The 25203-nt window shown below is 36.7% G+C and overlaps 3 non-coding genes across 3 annotated transcripts; 2 read left to right on the top strand and 1 right to left on the bottom strand.

The window, feature by feature from the left end:
- The first annotated feature begins 330 nt into the window (after positions 1 to 330).
- Positions 331 to 437, top strand: LOC128283189 (small nucleolar RNA R71). Its single transcript, XR_008273530.1, has one exon. It is a non-coding gene; the product is annotated as a small nucleolar RNA R71 (small nucleolar RNA).
- Positions 438 to 19466: 19029 nt separating this feature from the next.
- On the top strand, positions 19467 to 19573 carry LOC128283191 (small nucleolar RNA R71). The gene has a single exon (XR_008273532.1). It is a non-coding gene; the product is annotated as a small nucleolar RNA R71 (small nucleolar RNA).
- Positions 19574 to 22296: 2723 nt separating this feature from the next.
- LOC128282743 (small nucleolar RNA R71) lies at positions 22297 to 22402 on the bottom strand. The gene has a single exon (XR_008273098.1). It is a non-coding gene; the product is annotated as a small nucleolar RNA R71 (small nucleolar RNA).
- Between the last annotated feature and the right edge of the window lie 2801 nt (positions 22403 to 25203).

Below are 25203 nucleotides of genomic sequence, written 5' to 3'. Positions count from 1 at the left end.
TCTGAATAGTTTGTTCTACCTCCACTTGCTTTGCACTGCATTACTGGGTGAACCTGTGAAGAATTAAGAAAACCATCAATCTTTTTATTTAAGAGTTCTACCAGATTAGAGAGCATGGTGACCGAATCGATGTTGTAGACGCCGACTGTTTTCGTTGGCTTTGTCCTCATGACTTGCCACTGATAGTTATTCAGTAACATCTCCTCTATAAACTCATAGGCATCTTCCGGTGTTTTATTGTTAATGGTTCCACCCGTCGCTGCGTCAACCATTTACCGAGTCGAAGGATTCAGACCATTGTGAAATGTTTGTACTTGGAGCCAAAGCGGTAACCCATGGTGGGGGCATCTTCTCAAAAGGTCCTTGTATCTCTCCCATGCATCGTAGAGTGTTTCTAAATCCATCTGCACAAAAGAAGAGATATCATTACGTAATTTAGCCGTTTTAGCCGGCGAAAAATATTTTAGTAAAATTTTTTCGGTCATTTGTTCTCAAGTAGTAATTAACCCTCGTGGTAACGAGTTCGACCACTGTTTAGCTTTGTTCCTCAATGAAAAGGGAAACAATCAAAGATATATGGCATCATCAGAAACACCATTAATTTTAAATGTATCGTATAGTTTTAAGAAGTTGAATAAATGAGTGTTGGGATCCTCATCATGCAAACTATCAAACTGAACAAATTGTTGTACCATTTGAATAGTGTTAGGTTTTAATTCAAAAGTATTTTCAGCTACAGCAGGTCTAACTATGCTTGATTCAGTTCCTGTTAAAGAAGGTTTAGCATAATCATACATAGTGCATAGAGCAGGATTTTGATTAACCACAATCGCAGGAGGTAGCTAATTGCCTTGGTTTTCAGCCATCTCTTCGGTTAGGGGTTGAGTATCGTCTTCTTGCTCGATCTCTGTGTATCTTAAGCTTCGCCTTATTTCTCTTTGGTTTCTACGAACTGTGCGATTGATTTCTTCGTCAAAAAGTAGTGGCCCCGACGGGTTTCTTCTAGTCATAAACTATAAAAAACCTGCCAAGAGAAGGAAAAAGTAAATAAGTAAGTAATAATAATAATAATATAAAATTAAATTGCAAGAAAAATAAATGGCTAAAGTAATAAAAATTGAGCGTTCCTAATATCTTAGTTCCCCGGCAGCGGCGCCAAAACTTGATCGCATTATTTCATGATAGGTTTTAAAAATTTATAATTAATCGTTCTTGAAACTAACTATTATCGTGATTTAGGCAAGTGTACCTATCGAACAGTAGTATACTTTTAGCAAGACTGGATTGTCGAACCCAAAGGAACTAAAAGTACTAGTAATGACTGTCTTTTTATTATCTAGCCTAAGAATAAAGAGGTTTTTGTTTTAACTTAACTAATTATCTAAACTAAGAACGCACAGAGAATGGAATTGGGGAATTGCTTTTGGAAAAATCGATTGAATGAAGACAATACCTAAGGAAAAATCCACCTAGATTGTACTTGTTATTCTGGCTCCGAATCGGACGATTTATTCATTTAACTTATTCCGTAAAGATTCCTAAGTTATGTTATTATCCCTATTCAAGACTAATAACGTCTAATCCCTAGATTGAATAACCGAAAATTTTCTCTAATTAACACTCTAGGGTTGCATTAACTCGATCTATGGATCCCCTTATTAGGTTTCACCCTAATCTGGCAAAATCTTGTCACCCTATGTCTAGGCGTGCAATCAACTCTGCTTAATTATGATAAATGTACTCTTAGAAAAGGTCTATTCCTCCTCTGAATAAGAGCTTATCTTGAATCAATATCATGGGATATCTAAACAAGAATTAAGAACACATAATTAAGAACAAGTTAAATATTTATCATACAATTTAGAAAATAATAACAAGATTCGTCTTAGGTTTTATTCCCCTTAGGTATTTAGGGGATTTAGTTCATAACTAAATAAGAAAACATCTCAGAATAATAAAGAATACAAAACATAAAGAATACAAAACATAAAGAAAACCCAAAACTCCTGAAGGGGAATTGAGGAGAGATCTTCAGTCTTGATGATGAATCCAGCTTCTGAAATGAATCAATCAGCTTCCTTGGAGTAATTCCTTACCCCTTATTCTGTGTGTCCCCTTATTCTCCTTTTCTAGGGTGTATTTATAGGCTTTGGAATGCCTATGAGCCCTTAAAATTAGCCTTTTCCGAATTGGACTCAACTTGGGCTCGGCAGGGACACGTCCATGTGACAAGCCAGTGTGCGATTACTTTAGGCCGTGCTCGAGCCTAGTAAATTGACACGGCCGTGTGGTCTGCCCGTGTGAGGAGGTCCAGGCCGTGTTGATTTAGTACTTTGGCTCATTTTCTCTGTTTTTACCCCGTTTCTCGTTCCTTTCGCTCTCCTATGCTCTCCTAAGTATAAAACATGAAATTAAAGTATTAGGAGCGTCGAATTCACCAATTCTAATGGAAAATCATCCATAAAATACTTTAAACATAGGGTAAAAATATGTATAAATTACGGTTTATCAATTACATTCTAAAGTAAGTTATGCGTAAATTAATAAGAAATAACAAATTTGGAATACTAGAATAATGGAAACATTGTAATGAATATATTCTCTGAAAGAAAATAATGCTATCGACGATTGGGAACACAACGTAGGTTCATGTTAGGTGCCAACTCGTACGATAGAGTAGATACTGGTGACCTTCTACTCTTATTAGAGACGAATGGGAATTTAGGACTCCATACACTATACATGCATTCTAGGTTGTATACATCATTGATGTAAGGTGTATACTCAATTCATAGGTTCCCACATACGGTAATTACATCTGCGAATAAGAACCGAAGTGCTTAGAACCTTTTACAATTACAAGTCTCTCCTGTTAGCTTGACACAATATGATGCCCCTGACATGCCTTGGTTCAACCTAGCGTGCTCCGTAACTCAAAATTTTAGGTTCCGACATGAGTGACACACTACATATATAGTGTTCACTCTCATCGTATTTTGTCTGATTTATTTCATTACATCTTCACACCAAGTATAGTCGCTTGCTATCTGTCCAGTGTATGCCGATACCCTTTTGAGAAATAAGCCAGGTAGATGAAACTATGTTTCTTTCACAACCAAGTTTATTGACAAATGATGCATTCCCTTTCGTATGGAATTGATATACTAGGCTAAGCTTGACGTCATGTGCCTGTACAGTAAACTCCCATAATACGATTGCATCCACTATTCGAAGGTATGTTGATGAGGTATGTCGCACCATAGCTGTTGGTGGTGGCCAAGTTGTTCAAAATTTCATGAAAACGATGTTGGACGTGCTCGTAACCCTTTCGAGAAAAAGCATACCCATGAATGTAAACTATGAATGAAATAAGGTACAACATGACTGTGCAGTTAGTGCCAATTACATACCCATGTCGATGATTTCATCTCGTTCACTTTCTGCAGGCCATTTTTAGTGGTAGTTAGATTGAAATGTCGTATGCAGTACCTGTGATGGGTGCGCTCCCAAAGGCTACCCTGATGCTCAATAGTGGATAGAATTCTGGTTCCCTTGTCTGATATGACACATATGTAGGGCTACCGGTAAATATGGTGACACAACCTACTCAGGAAGAAATCTTAGTCATCTTCCTTTTCTCTAGAAGTTATTGCAAATGCAATTGGCACAATCCTCTGATTATCTTTCTAAGAAATGATAATCAACAATCGATACTAATACCTTTCGCACAACCAGGTGCCATCAATTTTCATTAAAGGTTTGCAGTGTTGGAAAGCTTCTCTGTATTGCTCAAAGGTCTAAAAGAATCAATGAAATATTTTTTTTCCAAAGTCCAATCGATCGTCGAAGTACACTGGGTGCATTTTGAGATCAGTTATGAAACCTGGGACATACCGATCCAACATTTGACACCATTTCCATAGATAATTGTATGAACTATCCCAAATGTGATGCAATTTATCGATAGCCTTCTGTTTTTTAACCCACGCTTTGTAGTATAATAGAGTGTAATCGTACTAATAAACCGTAATTTATACATATTTTTATCTCATGATTAGCACATTTATGGATGGTTTCTCCTTAGATTTGGTGAATTTGATGCTTCTAATTCTTTAATTTCATGTTTTATACTTAGGTGAGCATAGGAAAGTAAAAAGAGAAAGAAACTAGCTGAAAACGGAGAAAATGGAGCCACATGGGAAATCAACACGGCCTGGACTTCCTCACACGGGTAAGCCACACGGCCGTGTCCATTTGAAGGATCGATGCACGACTTACACGGGTAGACAACACGCCCGTCCCCATTTAACAGCCTTAACCACAGGCTGGAGCAATCGCACACGGACGTGTCACACGGCCGTGTCTCTGTCAAGCCCAAGTATAGTCCTATTCGGAAAATGCCACTTTTGAGGGCTCTTAGGCATTCTAAAGCCTATTTAAACACCTGAGGAGGCACTTAGAACAGAGACATGGAGTAGGAGGCAAGGAATTACTCAAGGGAAGCCGATTGATCCATCTCAGAAGCCGGATTCATCGTCAAGACTGAAGATCTCCCTTCAATTTCCATTCAGGGGTTTTGGGTTTTCTTTATGTTTTGTATTCATTATTCTTTTGAGATGTTTTCTTCTATAATTATGAACTAAACCCCCTAAATACCTAAGGGGAATGAAAACTAAGACAGATCTTGTTATTATTATATGAATTGTATGATAAATATTTGACTTGTTCTTAATTATGTGTTCTTAATTCTTGTCATAATATTCCAGGATATTGATTCAAGTTAATGCACTTATTCAGATGAGCAAAAGTCCCTATCTAAGAGTAAATTTGTCATAATTAAGCGGAGTTGATTGGACGCCTGAGATAGGGTGACAAGATTTTGCCAGATTAGGGTGAAACCTAATAAGGGATTCCATAGATCGAGTTAATGCAACACTAGGTGTTAATTAGAAAGAGATTTAAATTAGACGTTATTAGTGTCGAGAGAGAATAATATAATTTAGGGATTTCTACGGATCAAGTCAAATGAATAAATCGTCTGATTTAGAGTCAAATAACAAGTGAAGTCTAGGTGGATTTTTCCTTGGGTATTGTCTTAATCAATCGAGTTTTCCCAAAAGCTTTTCCCTAATTTCTCTCTGTGCACTCTTAGTTTTGTTCATTAGTGTAGATAAATAATTCCCTTAATTTTTAGGCTAGATAATAAAAAGAAAGTAATTACTAGTACTCTTGGTTCCTTTGGGTTCAACAATCCGGTCTTGCTAAAGCTATACTACTGTTCGATAGGTACACTTGCCTTCATCGTGATAATAGTTAGTTTCAAGAATGATTAATTATAAATTTTTAAAAACATGTCACGAATATCATGTATCAAGTTTTTGGCACCGTTTCCGAGAAACTGATCGCGTGATTTTGTGTGATAAGTTTAAAATATTTATAATTAATCGTTCTTGAAACTAACTATTATCGTGATGCAGGCAAGTGTACCTATCGAACAGTAGTATAGTTTTAGCAAGACCGGATTGTCGAACCTAAAGGAACTAAAAGTACTAGTAATGACTATCTTTTTATTATCTAGCCTAAGAATAAGAGGGTTTTGTTTTAACTAACTAATTAACTAATCTAAGAATTCACAGAGAATGGAATTGGGGGATTACTTTTGGAAAACGATAGAATTAAGACAATACCTAAGGAAAAATCCACCTAGACTATACTTGTTATTCTGGCTCCGAATCGGACGATTTATTCATTTAACTTGTTCCGTAGAGATCCCTAAGTTATGTTATTATCCCTATTCAAGGCTAATAACGTCTAATCTCTAGATTGACTAACTGAGCTTTTCTCTAATTAACACTCTAGGGTTGTATTAACTCGATCTATGGATCCCCTTATGAGGTTTCACCCTAATCCGGCAAAATCTTGTCACCCTATGTCTAGGCGCGCAATCAACTCCGCTTAATTATGATAAATGTACTCTTAGACAAGGTCTATTCCTCCTCTGAATAAGAGCTTATCTTGAATCAATATCCTGGGATATCTAAACAAGAATTAAGAACACATAATTAAGAACAAGTTAAATATTTATCATACAATTCAAAAAATAATAACAAGATTCGTCTTAAGTTTCATTCCCCTTAGGTATTTAGGGGATTTAGTTCATAACTAAATAAGAAAACATCTCAGAATAAAAAAGAATACAAAACATAAATAAAACCCAAAACTCCTGAAGGGGAATTGAGGAGAGATCTTCAGTCTTGATGATGAATCTGGCTTCTGAGATGAATCAATCGGCTTCCTTGGAGTAATTTCTTACCCCTATTCTGTGTGTCCCCTTATTCTCCTCTTCTAGGGTGTATTTATAGGCTTTGGAATGCCTATGAGCCCTCAAAATTAGCCTTTTCCGAATTGGACTCAACTTGGGCTCGGTAGGGACACGCCCGTGTGAATCATGTTTCGAATCTGCCAAATTGACATGGTCATGTGGTCTACCCGTGTGAGGAAGTCCAGGCCGAGTTGATTTTGTATTTGGCCCATTTTCTCTATTTTTGGCCTGTTTCTCGTTCCTTTTGCTCTCCTATAAACATGAAATTAAAGCATTAGGAGCATCGAATTCACCAATTCCAAGGGAAAATCATCTATAAAATGCATTAAGCATGGGGTAAAAATATGTATATATTACGGTTTATCAAATACCCCCACACTTAAGCATTTGCTTGTCCTCAAGCAAAATCCTCAACTCATAATCAAAATAAATCTTTCTCAACTTATAATCTTTATCGAAAATATCTCAAAATAATCTATAGGTAATCATACATTGAGAATTCAACTAAAAGAGCATAAAAGTTTCGAACATTCCAAGTTGAGTATTTAATCATGCAAACATAGGTGTCTCCTCTCATCTAAGTAATTACCTTTGATTCAAAATGTCACAGAGTTTCACATCCTCACTAAAGATTCACTCAAATCACTCGAGGTGTTTAAGGACAATAAATAAAGCACTCAATAGTCAATAATGAAAAGTCAGTACCAAAGGCTTGTATGAAAATCAAATCTCCACCACTATAAATTGAGATGATACATCAATCAAAAGGTCTTTAGAGGGTTGTAGTGAGGCTTGGCTAGGGGGTGTGGTCACAGGCTGAAAGCAAAAGTTAAAATCGAGATTTAATTGAAAAATCACTTAACTAGAAAAAAATTTAATATCACTTGCGTACAACAGAGCTTCTTCTCAGAATATGGAATTTAAATACTTAAGCTCAAAAACAAAAGATTACTACTACTAATATGTATACATTTTTTTTAAGAACAAGTTAAATTAAAAAATAGAATAAGACATAGTTAAACAACTATTTCAATTCAAATCTCGACAAAAATAGGGATCAAATTAATTTAGGGGATTTCAACAATAATGGGCTAAGGGTTAATATTAAGGGTAATACAAGAAATGATTTGTTAGGGTCAAGGGGGTTTACTAGGGGTTAATCGTAGAAATAGGCTTTTCATGGCATCAGTGGTTAATCCTAAGTGCCTTAATCATTTTGACATATCAAATCAAATGGTGTGGTCTTGACATGCATAATCAAGCAAGTTCTAGAGTAACAGTTCAATACTGACGCACTCAAAGCAATAATAAAAGTGAGCATGAAAGAATTAATAGATGCTCAAAAGGCTCAAAAATCTCACAAAAAGTATGGCTTTTTTATGTTTAAAACTTGTGAATTCCAACTCAAAGTAATACCTAAAATTTGGGGAAACAACCTAAGATTTTAAAATGTAATACCCCGAAAATCTTTACAGTAATATATTATCCTTGATATAATAAAATAAGGAAATAAAGTGATAAAAAGGGAAGTTTTGAGTTATGGTAACATTGAGAAGTAAATTATGATATCTTGATTCAGGAAAGGACTAAATTGTGAAAGTCAGAAAAGTTTTGTTACCTAAGAGTAAATACTCAAGACTTAAGGGGTTAAAGTGTAAATATGAAAAGTTGAAAGACCAATAGTGTAAATATTTTAAGGGTAGAATGATCTAGAAACTAAGGAAAATGGATAAATTGTAACACCCCGTACCCGAGACCGTGGCCGGAGTCGAACACGAGGTGCTAACAGACATAATATATTTATTTTCACAGTCCATTTAAAAATTTCAGACAATTTGGCTAACTGTGTCACTGTCACCTTAAAAATCATATCTTGAGTTCCACAACTAGAAAATCAGTTTTGTGATTTTTCCCTGAAACTAGACTCATATATGCATCTACAAATTTTTTTCTAGAATTTTTAGTGGGGCCAATTAGTACAGTTTATTAGTTAAAGTCTCCCATGTTACAGGGATCAACTACACTGACCTTCGCGCATTACGACTTGGATATCTCCCTGTACAGGGCTTCAATACTGATACCGTTTGTTTCTATAGAAACTATACTCAAAGAGGAAGCTATAAATATATGGCATGACTCCTAATTATCTCTGGTTAATTTATAATGAATTTCCAAAGTTGGAACAGGGAATCCAGAAACTGTTCTGGCCCTGTTTCATGAAAACCTAAATATCTCTTAACATACAACTCATATGACCGTTTCGTTTCTTCCATATGAAAGTAGATTCATCAAGGTTCATTTAAATAATTTATTAACTATTTAATTCCATTCCTACTATTTTTAGTGATTTTTCACATCCACATCGCTACTGCTGTCGGCATCTGCCTTTAAGGTAGACTTTACCTATTTCATAGTTTCCATGATTCAATTAGCCCTTTTTGCATACATAGCACAAAGTATAATCATGATTAACCATTCCAATGGCTAATCATTTCCAAACATTTCCATACCTCTTAGTGATCAACATACAAAACAATTATAGTACTATGCTAAAAGCATATATAAGCCATTTTCGCATGGCTATCCAAATTTACACAAAATCCATGGGTACATGACCAACAACAAAAGGGTAGCCCTATACATGCCATTTCAAAGTTCAACCAAAATTGTACCAAAAGGGGCTTTGATAGTGTGGGAGACTTCGACTTCAAAAATCCCGAGTCCGATGGTGACGAGCCAAAATCTATAAAACAGAGAAACAAAGAAACGGAGTAAGCAATTTATGCTTAGTAAGTTTTGAGCAAGGGATTCCAGCACAACAAGAGCATAGCATTCATATAGCTAAACGGATAATTTCATATGCACAAATTCTCAATATCATACTTACTTCACATTACCAACCCTTATGTTCATACACAAAAGATCAACTTAGCCAAAGGCCGGTAGCTCGTTTATCAACTGAGCGAATACTTATTTGTAAGGGCTCAACTAATTCAAAGCACATACGAAACATACCTCATTGTTGGGATTTCACAAGCGTATTAACTGAAATTTTTACAGCAAGTTCATTCATTCCCGAATCACATACCTTCGGAGTTTAACCGGATATAGCTACTCGTTCAAATACCTTCGGGACATAGCCCGGTTATAGTAGCTCGCACAAATGCCTTGGGACTTAACCAGATTTAGTAACTCGCACAAATGCCTTGGATCTTAGTCCGGATTTAGTAACTCATAAAAATGCCTTGGATCTTAGTCCGGATATAGTCACTTAGCACAAAGCCTTGGGACTTAGCCGGACATCATTGAAGAACCATGCACACATATATCAATAAATCATGACACATCCATATTTCATTTTCATTACTAAAGCTCAACACAAGACACTTATCATATTTACAATTTCGGCTCAATAGCCACATACAAAGAGCATGATTTTGATTTACTTAAGACATAATCTAATCGAATCATAATTTAAGTTCCATTACTCGAAAACTTACCTCGGATGTTGTCGAACGGCTTCAACGGCTATTCGATCACTTTTTCCTTTCCCTTATCCAACTGTGGTCCCTAAGCTCTTGAGCTAATTCAAATAAATTTAACTTATCAAAGTCTCATTTTGCTAGCTTATGGCCGAATATGACAAGGAGTTTGATAGGTCATATGGCCACCTTTTAGCTCAAATACACAATGATCATACGCTTTTTTTAATCACATCAACAATTTAATACAATTCATTCGAACATCAAAAGAGAAGCTCAAGGTACTTAGCCTATATATACATTAGACATTAGAGTCACATATGTACGAAATCACAAATCGAATTCAACATACTAGCTAATATTTCCCCTTAGCCGAATTTTCTAAGTCAAGCTAAAGCCATCAATAGGCTACCAATGGCCGAACATACACATCTATGCTAAGGCCGATTGCAACACTTAATACATTCTACAAGTATGGTCACTTGTGTTGACTAAACACCATTTGTTTCAAGTTCAAAACTTGGCTAATACACATATATACACTATTAAAGCATCCTCTCCTTTACACTAATTCAACACATGCATTACCCATAATATACCAAATTACATTCGCCTTAGCACACAACTTGCTAGCCGATTCTTCTCCATCTAGCAACTAATGCACATACGAGCTCATTTGTTAGACTCTACTTCATCTAACAACAACCTTATTTCTCTTCTATATCCTACCACGGCCGAATGCATCACAACACCTTACCATTTCAATTTTGGTCATGGTTGAACAAGGAACTTAATGCCTCACTCAAGGATGCTAAAAAGGAGATTCAAGAGTTATCAATCCACCATCACATGCATCATTAACAAGCTTCACATTTAGCATGCAATGATATCAACACAAAATCCACCTTGGCCGAATACCATCCCCATGACATAGCAAAGATTTGAACCATGGGCTAATAAGAACATCAAGCTAGCAACTAAAAAAAAACATGCATGAATCTCATGGCACAACATCAAACATACCTTAATCTTGATACAAGTATGGCCGAACCTCCTCCTAATCCTCTTCTAAACCAAACATGGAGCAAGAACTCCTTCTTTCTTCCTTAGAATTTTCGGCCAAAAGAAATGAAAAGGATGAACACACTTTTTTTTTTTGTTTCCTTTCCCTCAACTCATGACAATGGGGGGGGATCACACACCTTCTTTCTTTTTTCCATTTCTTTATTACCCATACTCCTTATTTTATTTATTCCAACATAACCCATTTACACAACATGTTTTATGACATGTTTTGCCCATCACCCTTTGTCATGGCCGGCCACTAGGCTTTAATTTAGGGAAATTTGACATGCAAGCCCATCATTTTCACAACATGCATTAACAGGCCACTTTACATTTGCCTAGCACATTTCTAAATTTTCTCACATAAGTCCTATTTGATAAAATTCACTTACAATTAACAAATTCAAACATGAAATTTTCACACATGCATATGTACATATAATGAGCATCCACTATGATGGCTAATTATTTTTATGACTCGGTTTAGTGGTCCCGAAACCACTTTCCGACTAGGGTCAATTTAGGCTGTCACATAAATTAGGACCAAATTGAATAAATGAAGAACTATGAGGGACTAAATTGTAATTTTACTAAATTAAATGATGACTCAAGGATGGAATTCTAAAAGATCATGAAGGGAAAAATAATCAATTAGTAAGAGAGAGAATTCTAGAATCTAATGATTATGTTGATGATATTTTAAATTAATTAATTAGATAAATATTATTTTATTAATATTTTATGAGATATTTAATATTATTTTATTATTATTTATTTAGTATATAAGGAAAGAAAGATGAAGAATTTTCATCATCTTTCCTTTCCATGCAAACCAACATGAGAAAGAGTAAGAAGAAAAGAAGTTTTCTTTCTTTACAATTTAGTCCTTTCACCAAAATTCATTATTCTCACCTAAAATTGAAAGAATTTCCATAGCCATCAAGAGAGAAAGATAGCAAGGAGATGATGGGGAGCAAGAATATCAAGTTGGATTCAAGAAATAGAAGCTGGAGGAGAGAGAAAATCAAGTTAAAGATTGAAGTTAATAAGAAAAAGTAAGAACATTAAGATTTCAATATATTTTTAAGTCTAATATTGTTGAAAAACATGGAATTGATGTTAATGTAGAGTTTTCTTTTATATGGTTCCATGTTTTTGATATATTAGTGAAGGGAAATGAGAGAAAATAATGGGAAATATGGTAGAAAATGGAAATAGGAGTGTTATAAACTTGGTAATCAATATGTTGCACTAAAGTAGTTTTAGACAGTAGTAATAGGCTAACTTTGAAAAATCACCACAAATGATAGAAATTGAATTAGAAGCTAAGGGTGATATGGAATTAAATCTTATTGAGTCTATTTTATATAAAATAAATAGAGAAAGTAAAGTAAATCTTTATTCTGAGATATTTATATTTTGTGAGACTGGTTTAGAATGATTTTAAGAACCCTTGTTCTGACTTGTAAAAATCACTAAAATTATAAAAAATAATTTTGTTACATACTTTATATGGTTAAATTCCTTAATGAGTCTATTTTTATAAGAAACAAATTATAACATCATTTGAATTCTGTTTAAAGAGATAATTAAACTTTAGTGAAGAGTGGTCAGAACTGTCAAATAGCAAAATAGGGGAGACTTTAATAAATAAACTGTACTAATTGGCTAAACCAAAAATTCTGAAAATTTTATGATAAGAATACATGTGAGTCTAGTTTCAGGAAAAATTAAGGGATCTTAATTTTGAGTTCTGTAGCTTAATATATAAATAATTTAGTGACTATGACACAAATGGACAGTTTTGAATGTACATATAAGTAAATAGTGAAATTATTGATAATGTTACTTGTTGCATGTTATATAAATTAAGGATGTGGAATGGAGAGGAGGAGGAGGAAAATATGTATGAATATTCATCTAGCATGGCTAATTTGCATGTTTTAGGCTTAGGGACTAAATTGAATAAAAGTAAAACTTTATGGGAAATTTTGTAAAAATGTTAGAAATGACTAAATTGCATGAAATAGATTATTTTATTATTTAAATTACAAAATTTAATGAAATTATCAATTCAGTTCAAGATCGGGGAAAACATGTTTTAGGGATTAAATTGAAAAGTGTTGAAATTGTGAAAATTTTGATATTTTATAGAATTCATGGACTATTATCGATATGTATGATAATAATAGCTGGAAATAAGGATTAAATTGCAAGAATTTTATTTTCTTGACCCTAAGGATGAAATCGTCATTAATTAAAAGTTTAGGGAAAATGGTAATTTTTGCTGGAGCATTAATTAAATGCATTAGAATATGAAATGAATGAAAATGATGATCAAATTTATTTATAAAGATCCGGACGACACAAATACGAGACTTGATCATGGAAAAGAAAATATATCAGAATAATGAAATCATAAACACGAACAATCAATGAGGTAAGTTCGTGTAACTTGAATTATATTCTTAAATGCTTGAGACTGTATGTTATTGATGTGAATATGATTTGAATGTTCATTATATGGAAATTTATGAAACATTGATATATTTGATAAAATGGGAAGAAATCCGTTTGAATGAAAGGAAAATTCGATGGATCTCGAAAAGGAATTGACGGTAAAAGGATCTAGCACCGGATGGGTGATCCTATCTTGATATAGCCCTCAGAAGAATATGTGTAAAATGGATTTAGCCGGACGGTAATCTGAATTAGGATCTGAATTTAGCTTCGGGTGGTAATTCAGATCCAAGCTCATTAGAGTAATTGTCGTTGCGAGGATTTAGCTTTGGGTGGTAATCGACAATACTCTATGAGTTTATATTCTGAGGATTTAGCCTGACCGGTAATCCCTTTGTAAGAATGAGGTTCATGGAGTGTGCTCTCGATAGAAAATGTGTAAGACCATGGTTGAAAGATACCATGGCAACTGATATGAAATGTGTAAGACCATGGTTGAAAGATACCATGGCAACCTGATATGAAACGTGTAAGACCATGGTTGAAAGATACCATGGCAACCTGATATGAAATGTGTAAGACCATGGTTGAAAGATACCATGGCAACGTGACATGAAATGTGTAAGACCATGGTTGAAAGATACCATGGCAACGTAACAGGGAAATGAATAAGACCATGGTTGAATGATACCATGGCAACATGACAGAAAATGAGTAAGACCATAGTTGAAAGACACTATGGCATCATGTCAAAGATAAATAAGATCGTGGAAGAGAAACGCCAAGATATCATTGAACAACTAATATTCGGTAATATAACAAATGGTTAAATGAATTGGTTATACAAAATGGTAATGTGAAATGTTTACGAGAATTGGTCATATGGAAATAAATGTACAAAATAGTTGTATGAAATAATTTATAAGATAGATAAATGAAATAAGTATAGGTACATGGAATTTAAATTATGTTAAGTTTAATACGAACCATTACCGAAATAAATATACCTAAGATATAAGGAAATGATGGTGCATGAAATGTTGATATAATGAAATGAATGATATATGTTATTAAAGAAACGGTAAGAGAATGATATGTATCATGACATATACATATGAGATTATCTTTTATATGTTAACATAAGGAAAATATGTAAGTTAAGACGAGTATTAAATTCAAATATGACATATTGAGAAAATAAGAATTTAACTTATCATGCTTGATTCTCTAATGTCTTAAAGTTTAAACAATCAATGCATAAATGCTTATATTTTAATTTAAGATATAACAATCAAAATCATAAATCAATTAAAACTTATCCTAAATATGATATGAGAGCTTTTCAAGAGAACAAGATAGTCATTCAGGGATTTTTCTGATAGGGAAATGAAGTAAATACCCCCCACACTTAAGATGTACATTGCCCTTAATGTACAAAGATAGATATAAGAATATAAAAAGAAGATAGGGAGAGAAGTGAAACTTCTTGTATGATGAATTCCTTGAACTGGAGTTTTAGAGAGTAATCGGTGCGAGAGTGGAGGAGGATACTCCAGTGGTGGTAGAGGTTCATTAGTTCATATTAGTTCATAAGTCATGTGCCAAAAGAATATTATATCTAGTAGTAGCTATGGTCGTGGTCGATCAGGACATGGTAGTCGTGGAGAACCATTCCCGATGGAGTTTTTAGTTCCTATACGATGATGAGCTTAGAAGCTTTATATAACTGTGATAAAATAAGGAACTTTTTAGGGGATATTAGGAAGAATAATTACTCATAAAGAAATAATCGAAATTGATGATTAAAAAAAATTCTAAAGTCTAATAAAAAATAAAAAGTAGTTTTAATAAAAATTAAAAACATAAAATAATAAATAAATGTTTTTAAACATCTTCATCGCTGGATGCTTCGCGAGGTGGGACTGGCAATGAGATGTGGAGGTGCTGACAAATCTGCTGTAGAGTAGCATCAATGTTATCAAATCGTTAAAAACACTGTTGTTCGAATCGAGTGAAGCACTCAGAGATGTCAACATATGAAGCCGCCGTATAAACTGGACGAAAGGGTGGTGGTGGCTGAGACGGTGGGCCTTCGTGCTATGGCAAGACATCATCAGGAATGTCCTTGTAGGCCTCCTCCTCGATAGATTGGGCGAGACGATATTGAGGAGGGTAGGTTCCTCGGCACTTTTCGATCATCCTCATGCTAAGCATGCTCGAGATACCTTGTGGAGACATCTGGCCAATGAGGGTTAAGGATGATTCTTGGCCTGCGGTGTTGAGGAACCCGAAGTGTCAAGCCAACCGAGTAACATAGGGGCCAACCGAGATGACCCCTTCCTATGCCGCTCCGGCTAGTGCTGAATCGCGAGGGCGATAAAATAGGCAAGGTCGATGACGTGCTCGTACGACATACACCATAAAAAGTAGGCGACGTCGGTGCTCTCTCACCTTCCTATAATCGTGTGAGCCAAAATGGTGTGTAGGTACCTCAAAGATGGAGGGAGAGCTGATACCTTAGAGCGGCTAGGATTGTAGGTGGCCCCACCTGGTACTAGTGCGTCTTAGCACCATAAAGGAGAACGATGGATGTGGCAGTTGAGAGCATGTAAGTCATTCTCCTCCTTGAATTCCTCCGTATATAAACCTAGCGCCGTACCGAATTCTAGGACGCTGAGCTTGCAAACTAATCCGCCTAAGCGAAATTGGACCTTACCGGGATCATCGTAGTTCATCATCACGGTCTGAAGATGAAATGTGGAGCATAATTCCATCGTAAGCTCGAGATACGTCAGCTTGATGATCCCAAATAAAAGCTCCCAAGGGTCAGTGGCTAGGATGGCCCGAATCACTTCAGCCAACTGAACTTGTTCTACCGCAGCCCAGTCGATGCAGTGGCCTGCAATTAAAGGTCGAGCCTAGAGTATTTGGAATAGTTCTTCTTGGGGCCCGATGGGGAACCTCAAGAAAGGGTGACGAACTTCCGCGGTAGGACCCGAGGAAGATGACACTCCCTTCCTTTTCTTTGAAGCAAGGACAGTGGCCTTTTTACCACGTGAAGATGACATGGTACCTACAAATAGAATCATCAAGTCATCTTGATGAGTGGTCAAAGTAAAACGAAGACAAATTTTAAATAAAAACGATAATTTCAGCCACAACTACTAAAACTAACTAAAACAATAAGTTCAATGGCATACTTTTGTGACACTAGCATGGTGATATGAGTAAAAATGGTCAGGAATTTAATGGAAATATAAAGAGCATAAATTTAGCACATGGCATGAGTTATAATGGTAAATAATAAGAAACAATTGAAAACTATGAATATTGATTTAGAATAGGTGAGTAAGGCATGAGAGTTTCATAAAAAATATGTCATGAGGAATGAATGGTAACTAATCTTAAAAGAAATAAAACTTGAATGATAGCACAGTGTGAGATACATGAAGATTATAGCATTAAAAATGCATGGAGTTAAAGGTAAAAGAGTGGACAAACGCTAAAAAAATGGAAGATTAAGCGTCAAGAATGAAGTTGGAAGCGGCGTACGGGCGTGGCGAGGAGGGCGTGTGGACTTACAGCGGCTAGGGTTAGGGTTTTTGGGTGAAGAAGAAAATGAATAGTGCAGCCTATTTATAGATTTTGGGGCACATGGCTAGGTAACACGCCCGTGTTCCCCAATTTCAGCCCGTGTGATTCGCGAATTTTGAGTTTGGACACGTCTGACATTTAGTACATGCCCGTGTTTCTTGTGCATGTGGGTACACACGGTCGTGTCGCACGACCATGTCTGGCGTTGTTCGCTTCTTCCACGCCTGTGTATATAGACCCACGCCTGTGTGAATCTAACAGGTTCGACCATGGGTGCTAGACACGGGTGTGTTGTACGCCCGTGCTATTTTAACAGGTTCACCCACGGTTCTTCCACACGGGTGTGTTACACACCTGTGTTGTTTTGGCAGGTTCGATAATGGCCATGTCACACGGTAGTGGCATTTTATCGCAGCTCGTGTTTGGGAAAATCGTTGCCCTATTTTGACACGGCCCTAAGCACGCTCGTGTGCTTCGCCATGTCTCTGTGGAAAACCTGTATTCAAGAGCTCCGTTAGTAAGTTAGGTGTTGAAGACTAAATTTTAAAGAAGTTAATAAAGTTAGTGCTCGGGTTGCCTCCCGAAAAGCGCTTATTTATAGTCTAAGCTCGACTTACCTCTCTATTGAATGGTCATGGTGGTTCGTGAAGTTTACACTTCTCATTCCTGCTATCACTCTCATCAAAATAAGGTTTCAGACGGGTGTTGTCTACCTTAAAAGTTTCGAACTTGGGATGACTTACCTCGACTGTACCGAATGGAAAAATGCCAAGTACCGTAAGAGGGATTTCTTCATTCTGTGTGGTAGTGACAATGTGAGGATCTGCGACATCTAATAAGACTTTATCTCCAACGTTAAGTTGATGTGGGAAAGTGTTGAGCTTGTTCTGGCGTAGTTCTGGTTTATCATGCATTCTTGGTTTATGCGTTTGCCATTCATCTAGCTCCTTGATTTGTAGCATTCGTTCTTCATGAATAGGTCCTCTACCATTGCTTGAGAATGACTCATGTACTTCCTTCAGACTTATTTCCTGCAAAATAAGTTGCACCATATTGTCAATTTTATTAGAATGGGTTAAACAATCACCTTCAATTTCTGATGTGTTGCCAGAATTACGAGCTTGAAGGGTGATTGTTTCGTCTCCCACCCAGAGTGTGAGTTCACCTGTGCCAACATCAATGATCATTTTAGCAGTTGCTATCCTCTTCGATGTCTAGAACAATGAAGTCCACGGGAATTATAAATTTATCGATTTTAACTAGCACATCTTCAATAATACCCCTAGGAAATCTTATAGTTTTATCTGCTAATTGATGCTCATTCTAGTCTATTTGGGTTTCCTAAGACCTAATTGTTTGAATATTTTGTAGGGCCTGACGTTAATACTAGCCCCTAAGTCAACTAATGCATTATTAACATCTAAACTACCGATTAAGCAAGAAATTGTAAAACTCCCTGGATCTTTTAATTTGTTCGGTAGCTTATTTTGTAAAATAGCCGAGCAAGATGCATTTAACTCCACATGCGACGCCTCGTCCAACTTCTGCTTATTTTATAAAAGCTTCTTTAAAAATTTCATTGCATTTGGCATCTGTGATAGAGCTTCAATAAACGGTAAGTTAATGTGTAATTTTTTTAAGAGTTTAAAGAATTTACCAAATTGTTCATCTCCTTGTCGCGTTGGGGTATGGCACATGAGGCTTATATTCGACATTCACTGATTTGTTTTTGTTATGACCTACCTCACCTTTGCCTCTGCTTACCATAGTTTCTTGCCTCGGTTCTGGCTCAGGCTCAACGAGTCCTTCTTCATCTTGAACATTAATCGCGTTGAGTTGTTCCCTTGGGTTGGGTTCAGTATTACTTAGCAAGCTACCTTGTGGTCGTACGGAGATTAGTTTGGAAAGCTGGCCTATATGAGTTTCGAGCCCTTGGATCAACACTTGTTGATTTTTAAGTGCTGTCTCGGTGTTCTGGAAATGAGTTTCTGACACCGATATAAACTTTGAGAGCATCTCTTCAAGGTTCAGCTTCTTTTCCTGTTGGTAGGGTGGTTGTTGGTAGCCTGGAGGATGTTGTGGTCTTTGACTTCGCTGACCGCCCCATGAGAAATTTGGGTGGTTCCTCTAACTTGCATTGTAAGTGTTACTATATGGATTGTTTTAAGATTGAGAATTATTACCCATGTACTTTATCTGCTTGTTATCCATGTTGTTGCCATAAGGTTGGTATTCCGAATTGCTTGATCCAACTCCACTTGCTTCGCACTGCATTACTGCGTGAACCTGTGAAGAACTAAGAAAACCGTTCTACCTGATTAGAAAGCATGGTGACCGAATCAACGTTATAAACACCAGCTATTTTCGTTGGTTTTATCCTCATAACTTGCCATTGATAGTTATTCAGTGACATCTCCTTTATTAACTCATAAGCATTTTCAGGTGTTTTATTATTGATGGTTCCGCTAGCAGCTGCGTCAAACATTTGTCGATTCGAAGGATTCAGGCCATTATGGAACATTTGAACCTGAAGCCAAAGAGGTAACCCATGGTGAGGGCACTTTCTCAGTAAATCATTGTATCTCTCCCATGCATCTTAAAGAGTTTCTAAATCTATCTACACAAACGAAGAGATATCATTACGTAATTTGGCCGTTTTAGTTGGCGGGAAATATTTTAATAGAAATTTTTTGGTCATTTGTTCCCAAGTAGTGATTGACCCTCGTGGTAATGAGTTTAACCACTGTTTAGCTTTGTTTCTCAATGAAAAAGGGAATAACCGAAGACGAATGAGATCATCAGAAACACCATTAACTTTAAATGTATCGCATATTCTAAAAAGTTTGCTAAGTGAGCGTTGGGATCCTCATCCTGCAAACCACCAAACTGAACAAATTGTTGTATCATTTGAATACTGTTAGGTTTTAGTTCAAAAGTATTTGCAGCTACAGCAGGTCTAACTATGCTTGATTCAGTTCCTGTTAAAGAAGGTTTAGCATAATCATACATAGTGTGTGGAGCAGGATTTTGATTAACCGCAATTACAGGAGGTAGCTGATTGTCTTGGTTTTCATCCATCTCTTCGATTGGGGGTTGAGTATCGTCCTCTTACTTGTTCTCTGTGTATCTTAAGCTTTGCCTTATTTCTCTTTGGTTTCTGTAAACTGTGCAATCGATTTCTTCATCAAAAAGTAGTGGTCCTGACGAGTTTCTTCTAGTCATAAACTATAAAAACCTACCAAGAGAAAGAAAAAATAAATTAATAAATAAAAAAATTAAATTAAATTGCAAGAAAATAAATGGCTAAAGTAATAAAAATTAAGCGTTCCTAATATCTTAATTCCCCGGCAACAGCGCCAAAAACTTGATCACGTGATTTTATGTGATAAGTTTAAAATATTTAAAATTAATCGTTCTTGAAACTAACTATTATCGCGATGCAGGAAAGTGTACCTATCGAACAGTAGTATAGTTTTATCAAGACCGAATTGTCGAATCCAAAGGAACTAAAAGTACTAGTAATGACTGTCTTTTTATTATTTAGTCTAAGAATAAGGGGGTTTTGTTTTAACTAACTAATTAACTAATCTAAGAATTCATAGAGAATGGAATTGGGGGATTACTTTTGAAAAATGATTAAATTAAGACAATACTTAAGGAAAAATCCACCTAGACTGTACTTGTTATTCTGGCTCCGAATCGGATGATTTATTCATTTAACTTGTTCCGTAGAGATCCTTAACTTATGTTATTATCCCTATTATAGAATAATAACGTCTAATCCCTAGATTGAATAATTGAGACTTTTCTCTAATTAACACCATCGGGTTGCATTAACTCGATCTATGGATCCCCTTATTAGGTTTCACCCTAATCCGGCAAAATCTTGTCACCCTATGTCTAGGCCCGCAATCAACTCCGCTTAATTATGACAAATGTACTCTTAGACAGGGTCTATTCCTCCTCTGAATAAGAACTTATCTTGAATCAGTATCCTAGGATATCAAAACAAGAATTATAAACACATAATTGAGAACAAGTTAAATATTTATCATACAATTCATAAAATAATAACAAGATTCGTCTTAGGTTTCATTCCCCTTAGGTATTTAGGGGATTTAGTTCATAACTAAAAAGGAAAACATCTCAGAAGAATAATGAATACAAAACATAAAGAAAACCCAAAACTCCTAAAGGGAAATTGAGGGGAGATCTTCAATCTTGATGGTGACTCCGGCTTCTGAGATGGATCAATCGGCTTCCTTCGAGTAATTCCTTCCTCCCTCTCCGTGCCCTCCTCTTTTACTCTTCCTTTAGGGCGTATTTATAGGCTTTAGAATGCCTAAAAACCTTCAAAATTAGCCTTTTCTAAATTGGACTCAACTTGGGCTTAGCAGGGACACGCCCGTGTGAATCGTACTTCGAGTCTGCCAAATTAACACGGACCCATGTGAGGAAGTCCAGGCCGTGTAGATTTTATACTTTGGCCCATTTTCTCCGTTTTTGGCCCGTTTCTTGTTCCTTTCACTCTCCTATGCTCTCCTAAGTATAAAACATGAAATTAAAACATTAGGAGCATCGAATTCACCAATTCTAAGGTAAAATCATCCATAAAATGCGTTAAGCATGGGGTAAAAATATGTATATATTACGGTTTATCAGGAACTAAGATATTAGGAACATTCGATTTTTATTACTTTAGCCATTTTACCTTATTTGCAATTTAAATTTTTATTTTCTTTTCTAATTTTTCTTTTTTTTTATTCTCTCCTGGCAGGTTTTTATAGTGTATGACTAGAAGAAACCCATCGGGACCATTACTATTTGATAGTGAGATCGATCACATAGTTCGCAGAAACCGAAGAGAAATAAGACAAAGCTTAAGATACACAAAGGAAGAGCAAGAGGACGATACTTCAACCACAACCGAGGAGATGGTTGAAAACCAGGAAAATCCACTACCTCCTGCGATTGCGGCTGATTCAGCAAATCAGAATCCTACTCCACGCACTATGTATGATTATGCTAAACCTACTTTAACAGGAACTGAGTCAAGTATAGTTAGGCCTGCTGTTGCTGCAAATAATTTTGAACTGAAACATAACACAATTCACATGATACAACAATTTGTTCAGTTTGATGATTTGCAAGACGAGGACCTAAATGCTCACTTGGCAAATTTTCTAGAGTTTTACGATACATTTAAAATAAATGGCGTTTCTAATAATGCTATTCACCTTCGGTTATTCCCTTTTTCATTGAGGAACAAAGCTAAACAGTGGTTTAACTCGTTACCACGAGGGTCAATCACTACTTGGGAACAAATGACCAAAAAATTTTTATTAAAATACTTTTCGCCGGCTAAAACAGCTAAATTACATAATGATATTTCTTCTTTTGTGGAGATGGATTTAGAAACACTCTATGATGCATGGAAGAGATACAATAACCTTTTGAAAAGGTGCCCTCACCATGGGTTACCACTCTAGCTACAAGTTCAAACGTTTCACAATGGCCTGAATCTTTCAACAAATTGAAGGATCCATGGAGTTTTATGATTCCTTGTTTAATTGATAGCTTAGATGTTAATAACGCTTTGGCTGATTTAGAGTATCAATGTTATGCCTTATAAAATGTTTAAACAACTAGGTCTTAGGAAACCCAAACAAACTAGGATGAGCATTCAATTGGCCGATAAAACCATCAGATTTCCTAGGGGTATAATTGAAGACGTACTCGTTAAAATTGATAAATTTATATTCCCAGTTAATTTCGTTCTTCTAGACATAGAGGAGGATAGTAACGTGCCTTTAATTTTAGGAAGACGCTTTTTAGCAACTGCCAAAACTATAATTGATGTTGGTACAGGTGAACTCACACTTCGTGTGGGAGACGAAACAATCACCCTTCAAGCTCGTAATTCGAATAACACATTGAAAATTGAAAGTGGTTGTATAAATCATACTATTAAAACTAACCATGTGGTGTAACTTACTTTGCAGGAAACAGGTTCAAAGAACATATATGAGCTATGTTCAAGCAACATCAAAGGACCTATTTATGAAGAACGAAGGCTACAAATCGAGGAATTAGGTGAATGGCAGACACATAAACCGAAGACACACAATAAACCAAAACCATGCCATGATGAGCTCAATATCTCACCAAATCAACTTAAGGTTGGAGACAAAGTACTACTAGATGCAACAGACCCTCGTATTGCCACTTCTAAAACTAATGGAGCAATCCCTCTTACGGTACTCAGTATTTTCCCATATGGTACAGTCGAGATAATTCATCCCAAATTTGGTACTTTTAAGGTAAACAGTGTTCGCCTTAAACCTTATGATGATAAAATTGATAGCAGGGATGAGGATTGTAAACTCCTCGCACTACCATGACCATGCAACAGAAAGGTAAGTCGAGCTTAGACTATAAACAAACGCTTCTCGGGAGGTAACCCGAGCACTAACGATGTTAACTTCTTTAAATTTTATTTTTTAACATCTAATCACTAACTGAGTTATTAAAACACAGGTTTTCTAATCCACACGGCTGGGCACACAGGCATACCTTAGGTCATGCTCACACCACGAGAGGAGACACGGCCATACAATACGGCGAGTGAAAATAGGGCAAATTTTTCAACAACACGGGATGCGATAAGTTGCCACGGCCGTGCGACGTGGCCGTGGTCGAGTCTGTCAAACCAACACGGTTGTGCGACATGCCCTTGTCTATAAACCGTGGTTGAAATTAAGAATTTAGCACGGGTGTGCAACACTCCCGTGCCCATCAATCATGCTCAAGACTGATAAAATAACATGAGCGTGGACATCTATATACGGGTGTGGAAGAAGCGAACAAAGTAGAACACGGCCGTGCGACACGGTCGTGTGCACCAACACGTCCACAGAGCACGGGCGTGTGCCGAATCTCAACGCGCTCAAATTTAAAAAATTACGAAACACACGGGCAAAAATCAGGGCACACGGGCGTGCCCCAGGGCCATGTGCCCCAAAATCTATATTATCCCCTCACTATTCATCATACCATTCCCCAAAATCCTTGACCCTAGCCGTTGTAACTTCACACGCCCTACCTGCCACGCCCATGTGCCGACCACAGGACTACTTCCGATGACCCAAAGCTCCTCCCTCTTGCGTTTGTTCATTTGTTTCCCTCTATTCTCTTCATTCTTTTACTTATTTCATGATATTTTGTTTTATTTTGAGTAAATAATCATAGTTGTAATGATAGAATACTCATGCTCTTTGTTATGAAATTTGTCATCTTAGCCAATACATTTTGCTACATTCATCCATTCTTCTTGTTTCCATAGATTTCATGCTTACCCACACCATATTTCAAACTTATCAAACCCACATGCATTCATTCACTAGATATTTCCGTTAGCATTACTCTCGTAGTCCTATTCATAATAATGACGTGATATATCTGCTTTGGTCGTTTTAGTATACTTTTCATCTAGTACATGAGCCCAATGAAATATTCTTATTCAGTTTTAACACGTGTACATTCGTGGGGAATACTTAACTTTGAATTTTCGTTGCAGGTATACAATGTCAACCTCACACGGTAAGAAGACCGCTATCCTCGCATCAAAAAAGAGGAAAGGAGCAGTGTCATCCTCAGGTCCCACCGCGGAGATTAGGCACTCGTTCCTCCAGTTCCCCTTGGGACCCCAAGAGGAACTATTTCAGATATTACAGGCCTGACTCCTAGGTGTAGGCCGTTGCATTGACTGGGCCACACTTGAACAAATTCAAATGGCTTACGCGGTCCAAGCCCTCCTAACGACTGAACCGTGGGAGCTCTTCTTTGAGATCATCGAGCCGACCTACCTTGAGCTTACAATGGAACCCTACTCGACCTTCCATCTTCAAGTCGTCATGATAAACTTCGACAATCTTGGAACGGTCCAGTTCTGCCTTGGTGGTCTAATGCGCCAGTTGAGCGTCCCGGAGTTTGGAATTCCAATAGGGCTGTACACGGAGGAGTTCATGGATGATAATGAACTGGACTCCATCCATCGCCACATCCACTACTCTCCCTCAAAGTGCTGGAAGGACCTCGTCCCTACCTCGGCCACCTATGATCCTAGCCGCTCTAAGGCATCAGCCCTCGCCCCATCCCTGCGATACCTACACGTCATCTTAGCCCACACTCTGACGGGACAACAAGAGAGCACCGGCGTGGTCAACACTCACGACACCTATTTCTTGTGGAGCATGGCGAACGGGCACGTCTTCGACCTTG

The sequence above is a fragment of the Gossypium arboreum genome, chromosome 10, assembly GCF_025698485.1.
Source record: "Gossypium arboreum isolate Shixiya-1 chromosome 10, ASM2569848v2, whole genome shotgun sequence".
Lineage (NCBI taxonomy): Eukaryota > Viridiplantae > Streptophyta > Magnoliopsida > Malvales > Malvaceae > Gossypium > Gossypium arboreum.
This window is presented reverse-complemented; position numbering and strand designations above follow the sequence as displayed.